At 43.0% G+C, this 26952-nt stretch overlaps 1 long non-coding RNA gene across 1 annotated transcript; it reads right to left on the bottom strand.

Annotated features, from left to right (window-relative positions):
- Positions 1 to 10072: 10072 nt before the first annotated feature.
- On the bottom strand, positions 10073 to 22845 carry LOC118497096. Its single transcript, XR_004899648.1, has 3 exons — positions 22830 to 22845; positions 16602 to 16607; positions 10073 to 10243 (listed from the first exon to the last, which is right to left on the bottom strand). It is a non-coding gene; the product is annotated as an uncharacterized LOC118497096 (long non-coding RNA).
- Between the last annotated feature and the right edge of the window lie 4107 nt (positions 22846 to 26952).

The following is a 26952-nucleotide window of genomic DNA, read 5'->3' as shown; positions in this document are numbered from 1 at the left end:
CTTCAAGGTGACTGTGGCTGGCAGTGGATATATCCTGCTCACATTGCCTCTTGGATCATGACACAGAAATCATGTGGGCTCCTTTATATGGCTCTAAGGGGAAGTGCTTAGAAAACTAGGCTTCTTTAATTTACCTTCTGTTCTCATGAGACAAATGGGGAGGAAGATAAAAAGCAAAAGGAGAAGGAAATAGTATGGCAAAGTGGCAGTGTCTCTTTATGCACCTTATAGTGTGATAAGAAAACAGGTTCTGGGGCATTAGGCCACTTGCCCAAAGCACAAAATAAGTGGAAGTCTGAACTTTCTGACTCAGAAACCCATTTCTTTAATCCCATTATGTTTTCTTTCACTCTGAAGCTACCAGTTTATTTAAGTATATTATCTTGGACTAAATATAAGTTTTAATATACAGATTTCTTTGCTTCAGTTAGTGTCAAAACTAGATATAAACCTTAAAATCCTATTTAGTCTTATGAACAACCATTAGTCCATCTACGGTATTTTACTGAACATCTATAATGTGTTGAACGTTAACCAAAGCCATGATTTAAAGGGAAATTATTTGGAAATAAGGTTTTGTTTTATTCTTTTGGGTTGTTTATTGAATACCTGATGAGTCAGGTTTATGAACTTAGTCTATTTTGTGTCTGGGACAGTCACCAGTATATATATATATTTTTTTTTAATAATGACAAATTTATTAAATGCTTTGTTATTCTTAAAGCACATTCACACACACTGTCTCAGTTTCTTCTTGTGATATAGCTTTGTTTTATTTTTAAGATTTTATTTATTTATTTTTAGAGAGAAGGGAAGGGTAGGGAGAGAAACATCAATGTATGGTTGCCTCTCATGTGCCCCTCATTGGGGACCTGGCCCACAACCCAGGCATGTGCCCTGACTGGAACTCAAACCAGTGATCCTTTGGTTCACAAGCCAGCACTCAATCCACTGAGCCACATTAGCCAGGGCTTTACCTTTGTATTAGGGAGATAGGTAAGGCAGGTGTAAATATCCCCATTTTATAGCTATGGAAACTGGAATTCTGACTGATTAAGTACTTGCCCAAGTTTATATAATTATTAAGGAAAAAATCTGAGGCAAGAAACTGAAGTTCTTGTGTACCCTCCTTGGGGCATGCCTATGCCCCTCTCTCTGGCAAATACTTTTTTTTTTTAAAGCAACTCTGGGGGTCCCCATATGACTTGCAGCCAGGGGAACAGCAGGCAGCAAAACCCCTGAACCTGTCTCCAAGGTCCCTTTTCCTGACTTTTCAGTGAGCCAGTAACAGCCCTGCCTTGCTCATTTCTTTTCAATGACATTTCCAGGGAGCCAAAGCAACTCTGCCGAGGCTCTCTGCTGTTGCCTCTTCTACCCTAGGCCCTTTCTTGTTTCACTGTCCCCAGCTTTAATCAACATGCCAACAAAAAGAAACAAAAAAACTGAAGGTGTAACTCTAAACTGGTAACAGCGGGGAACTGTAATCCACACATCATTCTTTTGACATATTCTGTGCACAATGAGTGACTAATGTGAGGCTTGTAGAGAAACAGCATGTTTGTATAAGAAGTCTAGGAACTAGCTTCAAAAGATACAAACCTGGACCTTCAGGTACCCCAGTTTAGGAGACTTGCTGACCTTCAGCCATGGAACCAGGATGAGTGAAACGGAGGTGACTAAACCAGGATGATGCATACCAGACCTTCACTTACTCGTCTGCACGTACTTTTCAACTCCCACCCCTGGATCTCTTTGTTCGATTCCCCTCTCCCTTCTTATAAAAAACCTCTGCCTGCACTGAGAGGTGGAGATAGACTTTGAGACAAGAGCCCCACATCTTCCAGGTTGTTGGCACCTGAAACAAAACCACTTTCCTTTATAACAGCAACTGTCTGATAAAGTACTGGCTTTCAAATGGTAGGTAGCTGGCTCTATGTTTGGTTACAAATCTAGTCACCCTTCACTACTGCAGGGATTGAGGGGAGGATAGTAAGTTTGCACTGGGCTCAAATGGTCCCTCCTCCAGCAACCACTGAGTCACCTGGGTTTGGTGGTGCAGGAGGTGTGGGCTGGATGACATCTGTGGTTCTCACCCTGTGCCCCTCAGAAAAGTAATGTGTTAATAAGGTATTCCGCCTCTGAAATCAATAGAGACATCTTCCCAATCCTGACATTAAGCTAATTGATGAAATGTTCTCCATTTCCAGTTTTCTCTAGGCCTTCTCTTCTGAAACATATTAAAGTATATGAACCAATAGCAAACAAACAGTAGTAGTTTAACATTAAAACAATAACAAGTGTTATTAGGAAACTGTCTTTTGTTTTTTGTCAATTTATATCAAATGACTGGATTTCCTGCTCAGTTTTGTTTGATGGAATTAAATGCGCCTGTGTTTCAAGAACAGTAGCCTCTCTATTTTCAGTCTCATCTTCCTCAAACCCACCCTTAAACCCAGAGTTTAGTGATTCTTTATCATCTTCCAGATGCAACCTGAACATCAGAGCAGAGTCCACAAGCCTGCCACAGCTTGGCCCTGCCAACTCTGCTGTCACTTTGCACTTCACTATTTTGGCTCCAGTCAGGCCCAGCTTCTCTCACTCCGAGGTGCACCACCTCCGCCTCCCACCCAGACCTCGGTACCTTTGCTCTGACCACCTCTGCTGCCTCAGAGCCCTTCCTGCCAAGCTCCCTGCTTCCTTCTAGGTTCAGTTCACACTGCACATTCCCTAGGAGGCTTGGCCTGGCCCCCAGGCCAGGATACAGACACCTCCTGTGGGCTCCATACCCTGTGCAGTTACCATATTATGTTCACTTTTACATTTTAATTTTTCATGACCTTATTTTTCTAATGGATAATATATTTACATGGTTAACAATTCAAAAGACTCAAGAAAGTAAATAAAATGCCTCCTTTTAACCCTGATGCCTGGTCACCCAATTCCCTTCCTCAGAGATAACCGATGACCTTTCTTACGACTCCTTTGAAAGGCTGACCAGTGTACACAAGCAAACGTACATGTATATGTATACTCTATATTGTCCTTTCTTCCTCCCTTCCTTCCTTTCTCCTTTCCACATGTGTTAGCATGTTGTATAAAACATTCTGCTGCTTTTAAAAATATTTTATTTAATTTTTGCATATATTTATTTAGCATTGCAGATTTTTAAAAAAAATTCTCATTTGAAAGAGAGGGAAAGGGAGAGAGAGAAACATTGATTGGTTGCCTCCTGCACGTACCCCAACTGGGAAACAAACCTGCAGCCTAGGCATGTGCCCTGATCAGGCATTGAACCAGCGATGTTTTGGTATGTGGGATGATGCTCAACCAACTGAGCATACTGGCCAGGGCTCAGCTTCTGCTTTTTAAAAACAATATATTTCGGTGATCACTCTAGAGCATGACATAAAGATCTTCATTTTAGAAACTTCTGGTCAAGATGGAGGTGTAGGTAGACACACTGTGCCTCCTTGCACAACCAAAATAAGGACAACAAAAATTTAGAAACAAAAAAACAACCAGTACCAACAGACAATTGACCTGTATGGAAGTCAGACAACCAAGGAGTTAAAATAGACACATTCATCCAGACCGGTAGGAGGGGCGGAGTTGGGCAGCTGGGCAGAGAGGGGTCTCAGCAAAAAAAAAGCAGTGGCTGGTAGACCCTGGGTGCGGGGTGGCAGCAGGCAGACTCAGCAAGGCGGTGATTATGGAGCAGGGTGCAACACACAAGGCGGCTGGCTGACTGGACAGTCCCACATTCGCCTACATTCGCATGCAGATAAACCAGGCGAAACTGGAAAACCAGACAGACCATGCAACCCAGGGCCCCGGCGCAGGGAAATAAAGCCTCAAAACACGGTTTGAAAACACCTGTGGGGGTTGAGGCAGCAGCAGGAGAAACTCCTAGCCTCACAGGAGAGTTCATGGAAAGACCCACAGTGTCCTAGAACATACACAAACTCACCCACACAGGCATCAGCCCCAGAAGGGCCCAGCTTGCTTGGGGGAAGTGGTGGAAGGGACTGTAACCTGGCACAGAGCGAAGCAAGTGGCATTGTTCCCTCTTGGACCCCTCCCCCACACACAACGTCACCACACAGTCACGTGGGTTATCCCACCCAGGTGAACACCTGAGGCTCCGCCCCTCACTATGTAACAGGCACGTCAAGACAAAAAACATGACCCAAATGAAAGAACAGATCAAAGCTCCAGAATAAATACAATTAAGAACGAAGATACAGCCAACTTATCAGATGCACAGTTCAAAGCACTGGTGATCAGGATGCTCACAGAACTGGTTGAATTTGGTTGCAAATTAGATGAAAAATTGAAGGCTATGTTAAGTGAAACAAAGGAAAATGTACAGGGAACCAATAGTGATGGGAAGGAAACTGGGACTCAAATCAATAGAGTAGATCAGGAGGAAGAAAGACACAACCAAGCAGAAAAGAATGAAGAACCAAGAATTCAGAAAAATGAGGAGAGGCTTACAAACCTCCAGGACATCTTTAAATGTTTCAACATCTGAATCATAGGGGTACCAGAAGGAGAAGAGGAAGAGCAACAAGTGGGAAAGTTATTTGAACAAATAATACAGAACTTCCCCAATCTGGCAAAGGAAACAGACTTCCAGGAAGTCCAGGAAGTTCAGAGAGTCCCAAAAAAGTTGGACCCAAGGAGGAACACACCAAGGCACATCATAATTACACTACCCAAGATTAAAATGAAGAAGAGAATCCTAGAAGCAGCAAGAGATAAGGAAATCCCATCAGACTGTCAGCTGATTTCTCAAAAGAGACCTTCCAGGCAAGAAGGGGGTGGAAGGAAGTATTCCAAGTCATGAAAGGCAAGGACCTATATTCAAGATTGCTCTGTCCAGCAAAGTTTTCATTTAGAATGGAAGGGCAGATAAAATGCTTTCAGATAAGGTCAAGTTAAAGGAGTTCATCATCACCAAGCCCTTATTATATGAAATGTTAAAGGGACTTATCTAAGAAAAAGAAGATAAGAGACATGTACAGTAAAATGACAGCAAACTCACAATTATTAACAACCACACTTAAAACAAAAACAAACTAAGCAAACAACTGGAACAGGAACAGAACCACAGAAATTGAGATCACATGGAGGGTTATCAACAGGGGAGTGGGAAGAGGAGAGAGGGGAAAAAGGTATGGAGAATAAGTAGGTAGGTATGGAGAATAAGATGGTAGATAGAAAATAGGGGAGGGCAAGAATAGCATGGGAAATGTAGAAGCTAAAGAACTTATGACACATGGACATGAACTAAAGGGGGGGAACATGGGTGGGAGAGAGTATGCAGGGTGGAGGGGAGTGAAGGGAGGAAATGGGACAACTGTAATAGCATAATCAACAAAATATATTTAAAACTCTTTATTTTAAATATATAATTACATAGCATTCCACTGAATTGTTGTTCCATTATTTATTTAACCAACCCCCAACTGATGGATAATTAGCTTATTTCTAATTTCGTGCTACCATAAACAAGGCCACAGTTGATGACTGCACATGTGCCTTGGTCAGCACCTGCTGTGGTATACTGGAATGGTCTCCTTGCCCATCAGTCCTGGCTTAGGCCGCAGGTTCTTGGGAGACAGGGAATGATGTGTCACGCATTCCTGAATTGACCTGCTTTTAGCTGGGCCTAGCATGTGGTCGGTGTGCAGTTAAAGTTGGTTGGACTGAAAGTATTGTGCAAGGAATAGGCTGATCTCCATGTGCTTTGCTGCCTCAGATCTGATTAGATTGCTCCGTGTCAGAAGGACTGCCACGAACCTTCTAAATAAGCAATGCACCAGGCCATTTCTTTGAGGGTCAATGGCTTTTATTGGCTTCAAAGTCATTCTTTATTCCTTAAAGCTTTTTGCTGACACCCAGCATTCGGGCATGTTTCTTTTGATCAGACATTCTGGACAAAGACTTGATTAATACAGCCACAACTGGAAACTGGCTTTATGTGTCCTGTTATGATGATAACAGATTCCCATTAGATTTATGCAAATGAACATGTTGCCATGGAAATAATAATACTCATTAAAAGTTTCCAAATTCCAAAGGGATCAGGTAGAGGAAAAAATATAAATGCTTCAATATTGCTTATGAAAGTACAATTTACCAAATTGCTTTAAGAAAAAAATGTTTTCTTATGTTTGAAAACAAAAAATTAAAAATTAGCAATATTTCCCAATGAAGTTATAAGAGCCAAGTTATCTTCAGTTTATCATGTCCCATAATTAATTTTCTTTATCCTGATTATTTGCAAGCATTTCTATAAATCTAATTATCTCATAGAGCACTAGTAATCTTCATTCAATTCAAAGATATGATCTGAAAATTCATTCTCAGAAATATATAATTTAAAATAAGTCAGAGTCCTTTCCAAACCTTTCCAAAGACATAACGTATTCTCACAAATGCATTAGAGTAAACCAATGGCTTTGTCCAAATGACAAAACAAAACAAAACAACCAATCCTTAAAATGACATGGTCACATATTTTATTATAATGCAATTGACAAAGGAATTTGTTTCCCTGCAACAACATTTTAAGATAATAACAAAAATTATAAATGAAAATATATCAGAACTTTGTAGAATCTTAGAGATTTCATATAATCCCAAGAACAGATATCTACTTTAGTAATAAAATATATGTGTATAAATAGAACATACTATTTTTTATTTGACAAAGTTTCCCATGTACTTTAAGCATATTAAATAGTCCTAATGAGTTCAAAATTTCTTAATAAGGAGAAAGAACAAAGCCCTGAGGCATTCCAGGAACCTATTGAAATGACCCAATGCTAATTTTAGGTCAGGGCAAAAAGTCTCTTAAAATTTAAACCCTGATGAGGTTGTCAAATATACTTGGCCAAAAAGATTATATATCAGTATGAAACAATATTAAATTATTTATTTACCCAAAGTGACCATAAAGGTATCAAACATAAATACAGGCTAGCAAAACTTTAGTTCTCATAATAAAGAATTTGGTTTTTTTGAGTAATCAAGTACCTGATCGACACAATACAACACATAACTATTTAAAAAAAGAAAATCTTTGCTTTCTATACAGGTACAGGAAAAACCTCTTCCCTCTGAACAAACCAAAAAAGAGCTGAACAAATTCTGTATTAGCTTTCTTTTGATACTTAGATTCATTTATCTAATTAAATTTATTATTCAGCTTACCTATATAATTTCCTCTCAAGATCTTGAAATTGGAAAAGACACCAGAGTTTGGGCTGCCTGTCACTACCAAACACAATAAGCAATGACAGCAATTGAATCTTTATGGGCACTTTATTCAGATGGCTGGTGATCTGAGAGGATGGTGGGTTCATACCTTAACAGACCATCTTTCCTTTTCTTTCCAGGCCAACGCTTTTATAGCAGGGAATAAACAAGGTGTGGTGAGGGGTTTGGAAATTCAAAGAGGGTCAGGTAGAAGAAACTGCAACATTCCTCTCCTGAGTAGTTAGCTGTTCCCAGGGGTGGTGGTTGTCTGCTTTCCCTGGAACACAAAGGCCCAGATGCCTCCAACTTGTCCCCAGGCGGTAATCTTTAGCAGTGCCCCAGGAGGTCAGCTGTTTTCCCAGAAGCCAGGATGGGCCTTATCTGTAGTTTCTGAAACAAAAGGTTTAACTTTACTTGCTAGGCTTATAACTTTTTACCTTAAGTTAAATTTTCCAAATCTTGAGTCCCCTATCACTCCTCACCATTAGTATTAAACTATCTCATTGCTATGAGATCAGCTTCATACGGAAGTATTCATTTTGTTGCTGGGCATGTAACTTAGCATTGGACTGTCCAGTGGGGGGTTTAGAAATGCACTTCATTGCAGACCCACATAAGGAGGCACGTTGTATGCAACAACAAACTATGATACTGAAGAAAATGACAAGGATAAAAATAATAAATGCCTCTCAAAGACCAAGTATACTAGGCAGCCAGGAGGTTAGTCTAGACAAGTCAATACCAAAGAATCCCTCTCTGTTTTATATTGGGCACTACATCATCTACTTGCTTTACTTTATGCTTATGAGCTGTGAACAATCGGTTAGGTTAAAAAAGCAGAGGCCTTTAAATTCTTCACATCCATGATTATGCCTTAAAAGAAGGTAGCCTATAACTGCACAATTTTCCAGTACTGCTTCTCTGACTCATCCTGGTTCTTGACTAATGGCATTGATGGCTCGTGAGATGGCATTCAAAGCTTTTGCCATAGTGCAGGCTAATCTGCTTGTTTCTACATTCAAATAGGTTACCATGGCTAGCATTACAAACATAGTTAAAGACACATATTTAGCAGGGCTAAAAAAGTGTAAGTCACTGATATAATTGGGTGTAAGAGAGAGATCCCATGGAACCCAGGTCAAGTGGGGCTTCTGAGGCATAATTATCATCAGTCTTCCCAGAGAGCATAGCCCCCCAGAGCTGTTTGCTGGAACATAGGAATAGACAGTCATTCCACATGTCAGAAATCATCCTGTGGGCAATTTAACATGAGCATAAGCATAAGATACATCAGTGGTGGTGTTACAGAACAGTGCCAAGGGGGGGTCGGATATACTATTACTGAAAAGACCCCCCCACTAGGTTCACTATGCCCGCCACCAGAGGAAAGATGCCTCTCAGTGCCAGAGATTTGTGAAAAGGAAAGGAAATATTTATTTAAAGCTATACAGACTTAAAGTAGTGACCTAATGTCTTCATTAAAATATTAAAGTCCTTTAGGATACCCACAAATTCACACAGTCCTTCCTTCTTCCTCTGCCCTAGTCTGGGGTATCGTACCTCAGGAAAAGAAGAAGTCTGTGATTCAGGCTCCCGGCACCATCAGCTGTGTTGCCGCCAGGATCTCCAGTTAATCCAAAGTCATGTGGCACCTTCTCATGGCCCACCAGCAAGAGTCCTTTCATCCCTTTTCTTCCAGGCAAAGTCTCTCCTGCTTCCTAAGCCACGTGGCAAAAGGGAGCACCCCGAAGCTACGTGGTTCTCTTCCTGCCAAAGCTGCGGGGGTCCCCACTCTGCCAAAACTACGTGGTTTTCCCCTCGCATGGCTGCCAAGTCTCAGTTTAAATCCCCACACCAACCTTCCTCTGTATCCCCATTTCCAACTCCTCCTACAACCAGTTACACCTGCCAGCATTCATGTATTCTTTGAGGTTTACTGGGCTGTCATCATGAGTCTGGGTAGGTTTGGCCCCATGGCATGGACCCAGTCTTCTCCAAGCTCTCACACAGGCTCTGTAACCAGGGGGAGCTGCTCCCCAGTTACATCTTGGGTGGAAGTCACTTCCATCCCCCTGGCTCAAAGCATGGCCACAGCTATTTAACATATATCTATGCAACCAGTTAAAGGTTATAGATATGTTAAATGATCATGCCAGAGGTAAACTGCAAAGCTGTTGCTGTACAAAACAGCTCTGCGTGTTCCTGTTCCATTTGTCCCTTCCCCCAACTCACACCTGTGAGGGGGAAGGGGTGAGGACATCCTATATATTTTTCTAATATTTCCTGGACACCTTGAGTTCTGGACCCCATTCCAAATCCCTATTTGGGGCCCTCTTCTTGGCTACACCCTGTTACAGTGGTGGTACATTTCATCTACACCTGCTAAGAGCACAAGACAGTTTTTAGTACAGTTGACAAAAGTTGCATACTCTCTAGCTGGTGCTACATTAGCAACTTTCAATGAAAACATTTCCCTGTCCTTTATAGTTACCACTGGTCCCCAATTATAAATATCAGAGTAAGTCATTTTCTTTTCCATATGCTCAAACACAGGATAATTTCTAAGACTTTCCAAAGGTGTGCAGACACCTATAAGACATGAAGTGAAAGTTTGTTCATCATCAGTTCCTCCTGCAAAAAAAAAGTCAGAAATATTCAGAACAATTTTTGCTAAATATACCTAAATATTTCATCTTGTTTAAAAGGAATAAGTTATCCATAACAAGGGGTTAAACAAGAGATAAAGAAAAGAATGTAAGTTATTGTTTTCGAAAGAAGACTTTCAGGTCTTCCTTCAGTGATTTCTTTATTCTGGTCTGGTGAGTCCAAGGTTTTATTTCCACCAGCTTCACCATGGTGGGGGTGGTAAGGAGTATGTCCCAAGGTCCAGTCTACTTTCTTCCTAGTTGACTTTCTGGAGATGCTGTCACCCAAATCTTGAGTAGCACCTTGTCTGCAGGCTCAAAGGAATGCAGCAAACCTGTAGGGGAGAAGTCTCTTGAGCTGATACAAACATTCACCCTTTTTCCATGCCACAATTCCAGTGCCCTCGTCAATGCGATCAGTTCAGCTTTTTGAGCAGAGGTTCCTGGTAGCAAGGCCTTGGCTTCCATTACTCCTTCAAGAGTCACAACTGCATCACCAGCCTCTCTGCTTCTTTTATCCATATAACTGCTTCCATCTGCATAGAGTGTCCAGTCTGCTTTTTCTAGAGGATGTCCTATAAATCAATTTTGCTAGAATATACTTCATCAGTTACCTCAGCACAGTAATGTATTAGCACAGCCAAGTTAGGCTCCAGGAGAAGAGAGGCAAGATTTAACTTACTTACAGTTTTGAGGGAGACATTGGGATTCTTGAGAAGAATGGCTTGGTACCTGCCCATTCTTCCAGCAGTGAGCCACATATTTCCCTTTTGCTCCAGCAGGCTCAACACTTGCTGGGGTGCATAACTGGTATAGGCTGTCCTAAGAAAAACTTTTTCAACTTCCTGTAAGAGCTCATGGGTGGCTGCCACTCTCAAGCAAGCTGACCACCCCTGGACAAAGTGAGATCTAATTTCCTTGACAATTATGTGGTGGGCTGCAAATGTCACTAAGCATTTGGGTGAGGAATGCTAGGGCAACACCCTCCCTCTCATGCATATATCACTGAAAGTGATAGGGGTTTAAGACTTGGGAAAATTTAGCTTAAGGTAAATAGTCATAAATCTAGCAAGTAATATGTATGTTAAGTTTTTGTTTCAGTAACTACAGATAAGGCCCATCCTGGTGCCTGGGATTCAGCAGTTGACCTCCTGGGTCACTGGCTGGAGATTACCTCAGTCTGGAGACCAGGACCAGGAAGAAGCAAGCGACTACCTGTTGCGCATGGGTCACCAGCCAGCAGTGACCACGGAACGCTGTGGATGGCTCGCCAAAAAACACGCGAGAAACAAACAAACATGCACAGAGACAAACTAGTTTCTGTGGGGAAGTAGGGACGAAATGGCCACCCCCCCTAGTGGGGAGCGCCCTGATTTACCGTCCATACCTGCTTTTATTGAGCTCATTTTGCATAATAATTCAGGTAAAGTACAGTACTTAACAGGGGGAAGTAAGGAACTATAGAAAACAAGGAACTCTGCTGGTCTATTGAGTCAGGGTCAAAGAGTTGTAAGACTTTGAGGAACCAACATCTTCCTTGGACCCCTCTCATTCAACTGAGAGCATTCTAAACAAAGAAGGTTTCACAGTAATTTACATGTTCTTCCTTAGGCCTGATCACCCAGGGAATCTGCCCTTTTCAGCACAGAGCTGCACCACCCTGTCATTGTTTCAGGCTTAGCACAGGAACTAAGGCAATAAGGAGATTTTCTCCCAGACGATGAGAACTCAGGCTGTGTGAAAGCCGAGAAGCGAGGGTCCATCACCCTCTTTTGCTGCAGCCCCCCAAGTCCTTCTTTTGGGGGGGGCCTCCCAAAGTGATCGTGCCTGGCTTAGGTTGTTCCCCCCATGGGAAATCTTATCCGTCTTTGGCTAACCGACCAAGCTTTTTGGGGTTCAGTTATGAATAAAGCAGCAGAAGCAGCATTCCTGCCAGGGAGATAAGCTTTTGTCTCCTTGCTGGCTTACGGTTCCAGGGGCGTTCCCTTAGCCTTAGCCTAGGCGGGGGCTTCAGCTTCTGATACCAGTCAGGGCAGTACCCAACAACTACCCTTCCCCCTTGGAGGCAACTGTTGAATTTCAAAGGCTTTGGCTGACACCTTGTTTGCCCTCCCCTAACCCCCTTATAAAAGATCTGGCTGGGAAAGAAAGGGCAACATGGTTTGTTAGGGTATGAACCCACCATCTTCTTGGATCGCTGGCCATCTGAATAAAGCGCCTATAAAAGATTCAATCACTGTCATTGCTTATTGGATTTGGTAGTGACAGGCAGCTCGAATGCCGGTGTCTTCTAGTTACAAAAGAGCTTCAGTAGGTTTGGAATCCTCAAGGCCAGTTTGGAAGCCAGGTGAGCCTTCAGGGACTCAAAAGCCTGAGTGCACTCCTGTGTCCACTCTAAAAAACTATAATCTGGTCTCTTCAGAGCCTCATACAGTTTTTTAGCAATGAGCCCAAAGTTTGTAACCCAAATGCAGCAGTCCACTTGTCATCCCCAGGAATCTTTTTAACTCTTTCCTAGTGTTGGGAGGGGTCCTCTGTGGACTTCTGTTGCACGGCCTGCACCATACTCAGACTTTTCTGCTCAGGGATGCCTTTCTCCATTCCCTCAAGGAGGCATCTCTTATAATGCTCTAAGAGAGGAAGGCCATCTCCATTAGGGCCCCAGTTGGGCTTGTTCAGAGGTATTGCCCTGTGAAGGACCAGGGCTCCATCTGGATTTTCTTGACGTAACCTCTAAGACTCTTCATTTTGTTACAGGGTGCAGCCAAGAGGGGGGACCCAAATGGGCATTTAAAATGGGGTCCAGAACTCAAGGTGTCCAGGGGATTTTTGGATGTCCTCACTCTCACTCCCGAGGTGTGGGTTGGGGGAAGGGACAAATGGAGCAGGGCCATTGAGAGCTGTTTTGCATAGCAACAGCCTTGCAGCTAAGCTCTGGCGTGGTCATTTAACATATCTATAGCCTTTGGCTGGTCGCTTAGATATGTTAAATAGCTGTGGCCAGGCTCAGAGCCAAGGGAATGGAAGTAACTTCCCCACCAAGACGTAACTGGGGGGCAGGTCCCCCGAGTTACAGCGCCTGCGTGGGAGCTTGGAGATGATTGGCTCCAGAACTTGGGGCCACACCTGCCCAGACTCATGATGGCAGTCCAGTAAAGCTATAAGGGCATGAGTTCTGGCAAGTGTGCCCAAGTGTAGGAGGAGTCAGAAATGGGGCTGCAGAAGAAAATTGGTGCGGGGGATTTAAACCCAGACAGACCAGCCATTGAGGGGTGAACCATGCACAGCCCTGAGAGAGAGAACCATGTGGCTGTGGAAGTGCAGAGAGGATCACGGCCCTGAGAGAGAGAAACACGTGGCTTTGGACAGAGTGGGGACTCTCCCGTGGCTCTGGGAGAGAGGACCACGTGCCCTTGCCAGAGTGAGGACCCCCGCAGCTTTAGAAGGGGGAACCACCACCTGGTTTTAGCAGAGATTCCGGCAAGTCAGCTGAGGGTGCCGGGAACCCAGGGAGGTCTCCCAGTCGAGATGGAGTACTAACTGGGAAGAACCAGAGGACTGCCTGAGCCATGGACTTCTATTTCCTTTCCTGAGATACGGTACTCTGGACTAGGCAAAGGGGGAAGGAAGGGAGGACTATGTCTGTTTGTGGGGGTCTTTTAAGGGACTTTAGGATATTTTGGTAAAGACATTAGGTCACTACTTTAAGTTTGTATAGCATTAAATAAACATTTCCTTTCCTTTTCACGAATCTCTGGCATTGAGAGACGTCTTTCCTCGGGCGGCGGACATGATGGACCTGGGGGCTTTTTTTTCAACAATAGTATATCATCCCAGGCCGTCCTTGTTTTCTCTGTAACAATTTGCCTTATCCAACACCAGCCTCTGCTCATCTCCCTTATTGAAGCAAAGAATTCAATAAGGCTCCTATGTCTGCCCAATTGGGATGATAAATGGCAAAAAACTGATGTAACCAAATCAGTTATTTTAGTAGGATCATCTCTATAAGAAGGGCTTGAGCGTTCCCAGTTTAACAGATCCAATGTAGAAAACAGAGTATGTGCCCAATAATATCCAGCAGGCTGGCCCTCTGGCCCTACTCCCACTGGAAATCTCCAAAAAGGGTATTGCCCTGCCCGGTAAGGGCTTTTCCTCCACCAAATTTGGTTCCTTGACTGATTCGAGAAGGCGATGCCAGTTCAAGGGCCCTTTCCATACTTCCCTCATCTGAATAGATCCCCTGGGGCTGTGAGAACTCTGACCATCTTGCAGTAGTCATACCATCTAGATCCTCCTGGTCTCTCTCCTTGGAGCTTCTGTCTTTCACAGGCAAATTCCCTTTTCTCTGAGCCATTAACTTATTTCCTTTTAATTCTGCCTCTTTTTTATGTAAATTCAAAAATCTTATAGGTAAGGCATTTTGTCCCACTTCCCCGATTTTTGGAAAAACAACTCTAGTTACAGTGTAATACAGTAATTTAAAGACCCATTCAGTGACCAGTGCTCTCCTGAGTCTAAATTATACAGGACACAAGCAGAACAATATTACAACAAAACCACACACGCTCTAGATATATGCTCATAAGTCGACCAATTAGCCAGAACTGGCCCCAAAGGGCTGTTTCCAAGAAGGGAGGCTTTTCCCCCCATTCTACCAGACAGAGCACCAAACAACAGGTACCCAAACCATATCAAAAGACGTCCTTTTCCAGACAGAGCTCCTTCAGACAGAGGATACCCAAACCAAATTGGACATCATTTTTCTCAGACTGAACTCTGTAACCCAGAAAGGTACCTTTACCAGATGACCTAAGTCATGACCCGGGATATTAACCTGAACCAGAAAGCACAACAATTCAATCAAATGTGACAAATGACAAGAAGTGCGGGGGGTGGGGAGTGATGGGGAGAATCCCCAAGTGAAATCACTTGGCAGCTGCTTAGGATTCTCTGAATCCAAACCCCCAGGGTCTCTCAGCCCAGGCAGCCAATGGGACTCCCCACCAAATACCCAGACTTACCAGAGAGTCCCAAAGTCTGTCACGGCACGGAGTCACCAAAATATGAAACTGGAAAAGACCCCAGAATTCGGGCTGCCTGTCACTACCAAACCCAATAAGCAATGACAGCAATTGAATCTTTGTGGGCACTTTATTCAGATGGCAGGTGATTTGAGAAGATGGCGGGTTCATACACTAACAGACCATCATGTCTTTTCTTTCCAGGCCAATGTTTTTATAGCAGGGAATAAACAAGGTGCGGCGAGGGCCTTAAGATTCAGGGAGGATTAGGTGAAAGAAGTTGCAACATTTCTGTCCTGAGCAGTTAGCTGTCCCCAGGGGCAGGAGGTCATCTGTCTCAACCTGGAACACAAAGGCCCAGATGCCTCTACTTGTCCCCAGGCGGTAATCTCTAGCAGTGCCCCAGGAGGTCAGCTGTTTTCCCAGGAGCCAGGATGGGCCTTATCTGTAGTTTCTGAAACAAAAGCTTTAACATAGACATTACTTGCTAGGCTTATAACTATTTACTTAAACTTAAAAATTTCCAATTCTTAAGTCCCCTGTCAATTTAACTCAACAAAACTACAAAGTTCCAAGTCACCAAAGACTTTGGAATATTATGTTTATTCTGTTTACCAGATCTTTGGTAAAGCAATCCTAATTAGCCATTGACTTACAGCTGTTAGTTACCAGTCAGCTAAAATGTGACCTAATGGACTTTTTTAGGATTAAGACCAAGCTGCTCCTTTTCAAAACAGAAACAGAAACAAAATGTAAAGCAAAAGATAAAGTTCAAACAAACGAGTACTCCTCTAAAAGGAAGGACTGTGACTAGCCTAGGAATCTTATCTCACACACTTTTCATTTCAGACAGACAACAGAGACAGAGGAGAGCTCTACCACAAATACTGATTTCCTCCCACGAAGGAACAGAGAAACACAACAGACAATTAAAAAGCAGTATGCAACAACTAAAGCACACAACACCCAAAGCACATATCCCAAAGCCAGAAGAGCGTTCCAACAAAATCCTGCACTGGGGAACTGGGATTTTTCTTGTCTCTGAGCCTTGCCTACTGCCAAGCAATGCCTATTGATCCTACAGAACCAAAGAATCCAAGTGGTGGGGCAGGGACTCCTGATCGTCCACACCAGGGACTAGCCCAGTCTGGGAGTCTGTCATTTCCTCAGAGAAAGTGGTTACCAGATATTTGTTACAGAAAGCCCAGTATGATGTCGATTTAGCCCAGATTTGCGCCATAGACTACCAGATGGACAAAGGTCTTAAGCCAGACGGGCTTTCTGAGCACAAATCCAATCTCATACTGAAAGGTGAGGTGATGGGAAGCACTGGGGTTCCAGAACCCAAGATCTCCCTTGGAAAAATCGCCAGGCAGTTGCTGGAGATCTTGGCTTGGGTTGGGGGTTCCCTGTCCAGGCAGCCTCCAGGACGTCCCCTGGTCCCCTAACCAGAGAACCCAAATCTTGCCATCCCAGTGGCCATCCCAGTGGCCATCCCAGTGGCAGTGTCACCAGAAATTGAAATCATAGGGCAACTGAGTTGGGGCCTCATGTGTCCTGTAATTGCTCAGCCAAAAAGCAAAGATGAGATTGGATTATAATCGCACTTTTATTAACATCAGAGGCCAGCAACCTGAGAAGGTTACAGGTAAAACCCTAACATCTACCTTACCCTGAGCTTTCAGAAGCAAGTTTATATAGGGGAAATGTGGGGATTTAGGAGGGGGAAATACCTAGGGGGAGTGCAGACATGATGTTACTTTCGGGAGGGGGAGCTGAAAGTGAAGTCCTGCAGCTTCTTCCCAAGCTGGTTCCCTTTGTTCTGGAGTTGTGTCTCCAATTGCATTAGCATTCCTCTCTTTTCAGACACCTGTGGTTTATTACCAGGGAGGCCACGTATTCTCTGGTTCAGGGGGAGAGGATAAACCATTACCCTCAAGTGTCCTTGGTTAGGGGAGAAAATGATTGTGATTCACCAACTGGCTGTTAATTGCTCAAACTGTTTGGGCTTGTTTAATTTCCTTGTCTCAGTTTCCCTGTTCCACTTGCCCAGAAGTTTTCCCAGCTTCTTATTGTCCTGTCTCACATGCATTATACTCATGAACTCCTTTCTGGTTGACTAGAGATGTTATGTTATCTCAAAATACGCCAATGTTATGGTTTTAAACCTCATAATGGGCATCTTTTACATTTGTGTTTTTGGTCCCATAATACTTAATATGTTGAGCTTTATTAGGTGCCTATGACCAACTTACTGCCAACAGGTATAGACAATATGGTTGTGTTATAGAACAGAGTGCAGGGGGGGGGCTGAATGATATAAAAGACCCCCCTTTTTCTCCAGGGGTTCCTCCCCCACACCTACTGGTTCATTTTGCCCGCCGCCTGAGGAAAGATGTCTCTTAATACCAGAGATCAGTGAAAAGGAAAGGAATTTATTATTTATTTGAAATAACATGAACTAAAGTTCCCCACAAATGCACATAGTCCTCCCAGCATCCTCCACGTGGCAAAATGAAACACTTCCAAATCCTTGTGGTTCTGACTCTCACCCAAGCCTCGTGGTCCCAACCAAGACACTAAAGCTGCGTGGTCCTAAACAGATGTGTGGTCCCAAAAAGAGAGAGACACCCAATGTCTGCTGTGCCTCAGTTTAAATCCCAGTGCCAATCTTCCTCTGCAGCCCCATTTCTGGCTCCTCTCACAATTGGCCACAGCTGCCAGCATTCTGGGCCGGTGTGGCCCTGGGGTGTGGAGCCAATTATCTCCAAGATCTTCTGGACCTATTACAAATCCCTGTTTGGGGCTCCCCTCTTGGCTGCACCCTGTTACAGTTGTGTTTCTATGGAGAACTAGGCCCATTTATTTTTGTTATTGTATATACAACTGCTATTATTGTATACACAACTAATAGTTACTCAGTTTATTTGGGAGTTTACAGTTCCTATGAAACCTTTCTCTTGTAGTCCTTACAATTACCTGGCAATAGCTAATATGATCACTGCCATGTTACAGATGAGGAAGTTGAGACTGTGAGAAGATCACATAGCTTGTAAGAAATCAAGGTTAGATGCTGAGAAGAACCAAGAGCTCTTACCAAATCCCATGCTTTATGGACTCCACTATTCTAAGGCTTTATTTTCACAAGATGTTCATCAAAGGAATTTCCCAGAACCTTGGCCTTGAATTTTATGGTATTGAAGGCATGCCTTCATTTAATATAATGAAGAAAAACTTGTTTAGGGAGATATCTCCATAAGATATCTTTCCTGTTCTGCTTTAGAGGATCAATGTAGAAATGGGAATAGTCTTTACTAGCACAGCACAACCTAATGGGGTCTGGCATACTGGTCCACAAACAAACAAATAATTTTATTATTGGAATCAATAACAACATTTTCAATAACATCTAAGTGGCCTTTATTAAGTATACTATGTACTTACTATCTTCCTACCTTGAATTAATAATTCACATAATAATTCTTTGAGGGAGACATCTTTGACTTCATTTTACAGATGAGTGCAACCAGGTAAGAGTAAGAAAACAGCATTTTGGGGTGAGTCTGTTGATGGGAGAGACCTGGTTCTTCTTGCTGATGCATGTAAAGAATTACATATCAGGAAATCTAGTAGTATGTAATCAGTTTATTAGTGGCCTGTTCCCATGGAAGAGAACAGGACTGGCTAGAGTAGGGGGTAAAAGGCAAAGTCTCAGGGTAAAGCAGGGTGACAAAAGCAAGAGTGGCTGAAGACCAGGGTGGCAAGTCCCCGGGCAGCCTGAGGCTGGGTGGCCAGAGGCCCAATGGCCTGAGAGCCAAGAGCACCCTGAGCCCCCAAGAGAGAGAGTCCTTTTTTCTGAGGACTTATATAGTTGGTGGGATAGGAGAAAAAAAAAGTTACATATTGATTAACGGGAAAATGCGGTGCCAGCTTTCCTGGGAGAATGTGACCACCCAAACTTAGGTATGCGTGGGGGTTTGTTAGCCTGAATCCTTATCTTGCTGCAGACTCCATCTGTTCATCTTGTTGTAAAACAAATATGTGACAGGAGGCAGTTAATTAAAATTGGGGCTCTTTCCAAAGTTATTTATGGGCTCTTTCGTAAGCATCAGGGACTTCCTCATAAAACAGATAGTGACCAGGGGTAGGCAATTAACTAAAGTTGTTTTATGGGCTCTTTCTTTGGGCACCAAGGACCCTCTCCCACATTCAGGTCTTGGGATGAAAGCACAGTTTCAAGGCTTTCTTTCCCAGGTAGTGGAAATGCTACATAGAATTTCAAGGACTTCCCTTCTTTCTTGCTAACATAGTGGTTCTTGTGATGTTGGAACACCTGGTGATATTATCAGACCAGGCTCAGGACTGCTAAGTTAGTGTGTGAGACTTGTCTCCTTCCTCCTCCCTGCTTCGGTTTACTAATTATTCTACCTGAATGGTAAAATGTGTTTCCTGGTAACCAGGGTGCTATATGCTGACCAGTAACAATATTGCAGTCTCAAGAGTTCTTCCTATGCTGTCTCCTGCCTCAAGTCCTCAAAGGAAGAGTCTGCAGAACTCTGAGCTTTGGAGGGCAAGAGAAATTTCAAAGCCACAAGCGGTCAGGACTCCAGAAGAAAGAATGGCAATTGTTTTTCTCAAAATATAGGTTAAAACCAGCAGAGAACACATTGATGGTAAAATGGTCACTGCTTGCTGTGACTTAATTGTATCATTTGGTTTAGCCAGTTGTGAAGCCAATTAAACTACAGATCATTTGTTGATTTGGAGTAAAAAACAGGTGTAGCTTCCATTCCTCAAGACACCAGTCAACAGAGCTGAGCACCTCCCTGTCTGGGCTAGTTTTCTGTTCCCTGCTGGGCAGTAGAATCAGTTTACTGCTCAATCTGTCTCAAAGACTGAATTTTTCCTTAGTGTTGCTGTTATTAATGTTATCACATCGATTACATAGTAGTTCAAATAGACAACTTATTTTAAAAATAGCAGCTAGTAAACTTTCCAGTAGAGGTTTCTTCAGTCATTCATTTACTCTTTGGGTGCCAACTCTAGGCCAGGAGATGTATTAGACCTTGGGGATCCGATGGTGGCATGGAGCCTGTTCTCACAGGGTTCACACCCTAGTCAGGGAGACAGATGTCAAACAGATGGCCAAACATATCAATGTAAAACTAGGATTGTAGCCCTGGCTGGCATAGCTCGGGGGATTGAGCATGGGCTGCAAACCAAAGTGTCGCAGGTTTGATTCCCAGTCAGGGTACATGCCTGGGTTGCAGGCTATGACCCCCAACAACCGCACATTGATGTTTCTCTCTCTCTCTCTTTCTCCCTCCCTTCCCTCTCTAAAAATAAATAAATAAAATCTTTAAAAAAATCCAAAACTAGGATTGTGACCTGTGCTAACAAGGAGAGGTGTGCAGTACCTTACATTCCTACTGGATGGGAATTTGGCCTATTCAGGGCAGTTGGGAAAGTTTCTTCTGAGGAAATGTCTGCCCTGCCAAGAACACAAAAGCAGCATCATAGACAGTGATGCAGGCAGAGGGCACAGCAAAGGCTGCTGGGAAAGGAGGGCATAGGAGGACAAGGCACCCATGGAACCAGTGCATGCAGCCCAAAGTGACTCACAGGCTCTGGGTGGCCAGGTAAGGAGCTTGTCTTTCTTTACCTACAGAGGTGGCACACCCAAATTTGTGTTTTAGAAGGAGACTCTGGCTGCTTTACATACAATGTGGGTTATTGCATGCTCGAGTGAGTGCTGGTAGACCAGTGAGATCACTACTGCAGTACTCAGTGGAAGACTAGTCCCCAAGGGGCTAATTTTAATTTGTGGCATCAAAAAGTTTGCCTCAGAGGTGTCTTCAACCCCAGCTTGTTTAGGTGCAGCTCTTGTCCTGTCTTTATTTCCCTCTTTATTTAGATTTTCTCCATTAGTCACTGGTGCTCAGTATAATAGATCGAATGCATTAAGGAATAAAGGAATGGACAAAAGGTTAGTTGTGCCATCACTCTGCTTGTGAGTAAAAATGTTAAACTTTGAAGAAACACCCTATGCAAAGAATTAATGTTATTGACATTGATACATTATGTCTAATATCTTTCCTGCTCCTTGAGTCACAAGGTAATATACTTTCTGATGAGTTTTGAAATTAGTTTCTTGAAATGTAACATGTTAAAAGTGGTCCTCTAAATCAAGGGGTTGGGAGTAGCCTCCGTTTTCTTTATGTTATGTGTTGGGTAAGAACCAACACTCCGGAAAGCCTGCCTGGTTGGAATCAATCAGCTTGTTTACTAAGTTAATACATATTAAAGCACTTAGTACAGAAGCTGGCACATAGAAAGTGCTTATAAAGTGATTACTGTTATTGTTACTTTTCCCTCAAAACACTTTTCCTAACACACATATATTATATACAGTTATTTTTATAATTAGCATACAAATGTCTGCAGTGCTTATATGCTTATCTCTAAATGCGGATAGATGGTGATTTTAGTTCTTTATACTTCATTCTATTTTGCTAAGTTCTAAAGTGGACATGCATTATTTTATTATATAAAATTTTCTTCTTAATTATCTTCTTTGAACTTATATTATTGTCAACAGGTAGGTAGAAGAGTTAAAAAACAAAACAAAACAAAATAATTCTTCATAACAACACACGGTACTTGAAATTTCTCCAGATGCCAAGTAGAAAGGGTGACCAAGCCCAGTGACTTGGTAGGTGTGAGCTGGGTGTACCTCAGGGAAATGTTGACAAAACAGTACCAGCTATGCCTGCTTCTTATTACGTGTTAGCCTCGAATGTAGTCAATAGCCAACTGACAGCTGTGTTTAAGAGTTCAAGGTATTAAACCACTAATCTACCACCTAAACTGAAATTGTTTTCAGTGAAATATTATTGATAAGAGCAGCTAAAAATATAAACACTTCAGGTTAATTCAAGGTTCTACAAAAGGAAGGATTCTTCTGCATCCTCAGGGTACTTTAATCCTGATATTTGCAGGCTTCATTACAACTTACAAGGTCAAGGGCTTAACCAGATTTTACACATCTCAATGTGATCCTCAGTTAAAGCCTTAAGTGAGACAGTTTTACTATTCTGATATGTTTTCCAAGACAAACAGGAGAATGAACAGCACCCAGGAATCAGACCTGATAGCTGTATTGGAACAGGCATTTGGAGAACAGGTGTGGGAGAAAGGTATAGTCCATAAGGCAGGACATACTTTCCAAGCCAGGTGAGGAAAAATCTAGCTCCAACCACCTGGAACACCCCAACTGGTGAGGGACAAGGCCTGGAAGTCCAGAACAGGTGATACTTGGAAATCCAGGCAGTAGAACGAGGGAGGCTTGTTAGCTTGTATTAAGATCGCATTACTGGACTGGTTTCATGAGTAGGAGTGTTGTCCTTGATCCTCCTTATAGAGGAAGGACTGTGAGCATTGGGAGGTTTGACAGGAGGGTCCCAAAGAGAGACCTTGGTACTGGACTGAGCACCTATACTCAAGCACATTGGGGAGCAGGGCTGAGCTCCAGGTATCAAAGCAGAAACAGGAGAGCAAGACACCCAGCAGCCACAGGGATTGACACTGAGGCCAGGATTGGTCTAAACACCAGCCCAGAGCTGAGCCATCCAGCGTGAGGGGATGGGGAATTAAATAATTAGGAACTAGATAGTACCAAATATTAATAAAAATAGCAATTTGCTGAGTACCTACTGTGTGCCAAGCCCTATGTTGGAGCTTTGCATCCATTATCACTAACTCAAACACCTTTGCAAGGTACGTATAATTATTTTATAAATGAGGAAATGGGGCTCAGAGGATAAGTGATAGCCAAAGTCACAGAGATAAGGAGCAGCAAGCTGAGGTCTGTGCGACTCTAAACGCATGCTCTTTCTACTACTCCATGAACACATTTATTCCTCATCGTATATGAGCACAGTTGACTCCAATTTTTCCCTGTCCTTAGAGGCAATATCATACAAGCAAGTGTTGGCTTTAAACAAAAGCATCAGTGATTTTACTAGCAAAAAAAATGAGTTTCTTTGAAAATAGCAGAGGAATTTCAATTTAGAACAAGCAAACTATGGTGGACCATAGGCAAATCCAGAGAGTCGAGGAGATCCACTTGCTGCTCTAGGGGAAAGAAGGAAGATGGGAGGTGATGTTTCAAGAGTTTAGAGTGGTGATGTTTCCTTATTGGCTAAGTGTGGTGGTTTCTCATTGGCTGTGCTGTTGCTGGGCAAGGAGAAATTCTTTATTCCTGCTAGGTATGTAAAGTAAGATTTTTCCTGTTGGGGAATATGAGGTTTAGCAAATGGTAGTGCATGAATACTCTCTCTTCAGGGCTTCCTGACTCCATTTTATCTTATTTATTTATTTATTTATTTATTTATTATTATTATTTTTTGAAACATCGATCAGTTGCCTCTTATATGTACCCCAACTGGAGATCTGGTCCACACCCCAGGCATGTGTCCCAACCAGGAACCAAACTGGCAACCTCTCAGTCTCAGGCCAGCGCTCAAACCACTGGGCCACACCAGCCAGTGCCTGACTCCATTTTAAATCAAGTTTCCTTTATTTATTTTAACATGACCTATGATTAATGTTAAAACTAACATTTTTATTAGTGAAAAAGTAAACTCAAGCATCAAACTTGTAATATCAATAATATATTTGTAATTCCATATTGTAGCAAGAGGGAACTCTGTCATTACTTTAAGAAAAACCCATTATTTCAGCCCTGGCTGGTGTGGCTCAGTGGATTGAGTGCCAGCCTGCAAACCAAAAGGTCCCTGGTTTGATTCCCAATCAGGGCACTGTGCCTGGGTTATGGGCCAGATCCCCAGTTGGGGGCATGTGATCTCTCGCACACTGATGTTTCTCTCCCTCTCTTTCTCCCTCCCTTTTTTTCCTCCCTCCTTCCCCCAATCTCTAAAAATAAATAAAATCTTTAAAAAATAAAAAAAAAAGAAAACCCATTATTTCATCATCACTAGTGGAAATGAAGCAGGGACAAGACAGAGTGGAACTGATGGTATTAAGATCACCAGGCATAAACCTGTGATGACAAAATCAGATTTAACTGAACCCACGCAGTGAGGGATAGCACCCCAACAAAATGGAGGAGGAACACAAAGTTTAGGTTCACTCTGAAAGATTCTGAGAAGGCAGTTAAGGGAAATGGGGATTAGCTTTGTATTGGATACTGTTTCTGTGCTGGGTTTATGACAAGCAGAAGCAAAGCAAGGGGTGTGTGCTACTATGAGGGGAGGGTGGTTTAAGAATGAGGAATCCCCAATAAAAGGTGGGAATAATATCCCCAGCTGGTATGGGTCAGTGGATTGGTGCTGGCCTGTGAACCAGAGTGTCACTGGTTCAGTTCCCAGTTGGGGTACATGCCTGGGTTGCAGGCCAGGTCCCCAGTTGGGGCACGTTAGAGGCAACCACACACTGATGTTTCTTTCCCTCTCTTTCCCTCTCCCTTCCCCTCTGTCTAAAAATAAATAAATAAAATCTTTAAAATAAAAGGTGGGAATAATAAAATGGTTTTGAGGCATTATTGGAAAGAAAGCAGTAGGCCTTCCAAAAGGAGGGCTGTGGCACTTTACAGCTGCCAGAAGACTGTGGGGGAGCAATACTTTCTGATATTTTTGCAGCTGGCTTTATTTGTCTATGTTTATCCTCCCAGCCTGATGAAGAATAGCATTGCTTTTTTTCTTTTCATTTCAGCTGATTTTTTGTCTTTTAGTTTCAGACAAGTTTTTACTCTTCCAATGAGGTGAAGGCAGGACACGGGGAGGGAAGTCAAGCAGTTCCCTTAGTCATCCAGCTGATCCTCCTTCATACTGTAATCTGGACCTTGGTTTTGAATCTCAACAATTATTGTTGGTGGCTGTGACCTTCAGCCACTCTCTCTGAAGCAGAACATCGGAAGTGTGGCAGGACAGTAAGAAGCTAGAAAAATTCCAGGGACAGTGGAATGGGGAAACTAAGACAAGATGAACAAGGCCAAACTATTTGAACAATTTACAGCTATCTAGTGAATCACAAAGACCTTCTTTTCCTAACCAAGTACACTTGAGAGCAAATGGTTTATACCTCTGCTCCCTAACTAGAGAATACATATAGTTTAAATCATCCTGGTTAGGAAAATAGAGACTAGGGACTCAATGTCGTTTGTGCTCTCCAGCTAAAACCAAGGCTGGATGAAGGCCGGGGAACAAATAACAAAAACCCAGTTAGAGTCATACAGACCCAAGATAACAATAAAGCACAGCAAAGAATGATATTCATCAGTGTATTAAAAAACGCACCTGGAAAGCTGATGAATAGTCTGTTGAAACCCTTGCCTAAGATTGTCACCACAAGTAGTAGAGAGAGAAAACTTTCAAGACAAAAGATACCAGCCAGGACTTGATATAGAGCACACGTATGCCCCTTCCCTGGCAGGAAATGTTTACTTCCTCCTAAACTCTAAGGGTACCCATGAGACTTGCAACTGAGGCAGGAGATTGTCAGGAAGGAGGAAACTCCAGAGGCTCCCCAGGGCTAAGATAAAGGACCTCCATACAAGACAGAGACCCTGTAAGACCGGTTGTTCTGCTTTCTGGAAAAGCCCGAATCATGGTGACTCATGAATGCACCTGTGCAGAAGATGCTACTCGACCCCTGACTCATTACAATAGCATTATAATAAATTAACATTGTGTGTCCCCCTTCTCCAGTGGCCAATCGAGGAAAATCATGGGAGACCACATGCACAGTAGCTTTAAAGTAATACAACTACTTGTAATATGCACAATAAAAGCCCACTAAAACTAGCCAGGAAGGATCTGCCCTATAAGAACAGAATCCCTCCCCTGGCTGGGGTAGCTCAGTGGATTGAGCACAGGCTTTGAACCAAAGCATTGCAGGTTCGATTTCCAGTCAGGGCACATGCCTGGGTTGCAGGTCATGGCCCCCAGCAACTGCACATTGATGTTTCTCTCTCTCTCTCTCTTTCTCCCTCCCTTCCCTCTCTAAAAATGAATAAATAAAATCTTAAAAAAAAAAAAAAAAAAGAACAGAATCCCTCCAGCCCCTAAGGTCAATCTCCACTCAGAGTTGGCCTGCTTCCATGTTCTGTGGAGTGTACTATTGCTTGATAAATGTGCTCGCTCTCTTTATGCTATAAAGTCTGTGTGTTTGCTTCAAATCTTTGTCTGTGATCACCAAGAACCTGGTTACCTGTGCCCACCTGTAACACAGCCAGCAAAGGAGTGGGCAGCAGAAGCTTGTCCTGCGCTTAACCCCCCGCCCCCAATCCTGTCTCCATGGCCCCTTTTTTCTCTTACTTTTCAGTGAGCTAACAGCAGTCCCACCCTTTCCTGTGATGTTTCTGGGGAGACAAAAGAATACTGCCTAGGCTCTCCTTTTGCCTCTTCTACCCCAAGTCCTTTCTTTGTTTCACTGTCCCCAGCTGTAATAAATGCACTCTCAAAATCAACTGGACTCGTATTGTGAAATCTTTGCTGCATGAAGTCAAGAACCCACACACTACAGGCTGGCCTGAGGCAGAACTGCTCTAGGCTGGTCCCCGTCTGGCAACAAAAGTTTGCTTATTAAGTCATAAAAGACAGAGAGATGGAGGGACAGAAATTTCTGGATGACTGGACTGAACAATTTATGAAGCACTAAGTGCTTACCAGGCTCAAACACCTTGTAAAACCATCTCCAGGCAGTACTTTCTCTTGTTACTATAGTCTAATCTTTGTTTAAACCAGATCTTTATCCCCATCCCTAACACACCTTCTATATTAAAAACTCTGGGAAAAAATTCAATAAAAAATAAACTATTAAAAAAAAACCCTCTCATGTGGCTTTCTAGTGCCACTTTCTAAATGGTTTTGCCCCTGGCCACCTCTCCAATTTTATCTCTTGATATCTTCTCCTTCGTTTCAATAGTTTCACCACCCTGGCCTTTTCTCTGTTGCATGACACCAACCTTGTTCCTATACCCAGGCTTTGCTAGAATGCTCTGG

Source organism: Phyllostomus discolor, chromosome 10 (genome assembly GCF_004126475.2).
Source record: "Phyllostomus discolor isolate MPI-MPIP mPhyDis1 chromosome 10, mPhyDis1.pri.v3, whole genome shotgun sequence".
Classification (NCBI taxonomy): domain Eukaryota; kingdom Metazoa; phylum Chordata; class Mammalia; order Chiroptera; family Phyllostomidae; genus Phyllostomus; species Phyllostomus discolor.
Note: the sequence above shows the minus strand (reverse complement) of the source record. Positions and strands in the feature narration are given on the sequence as shown.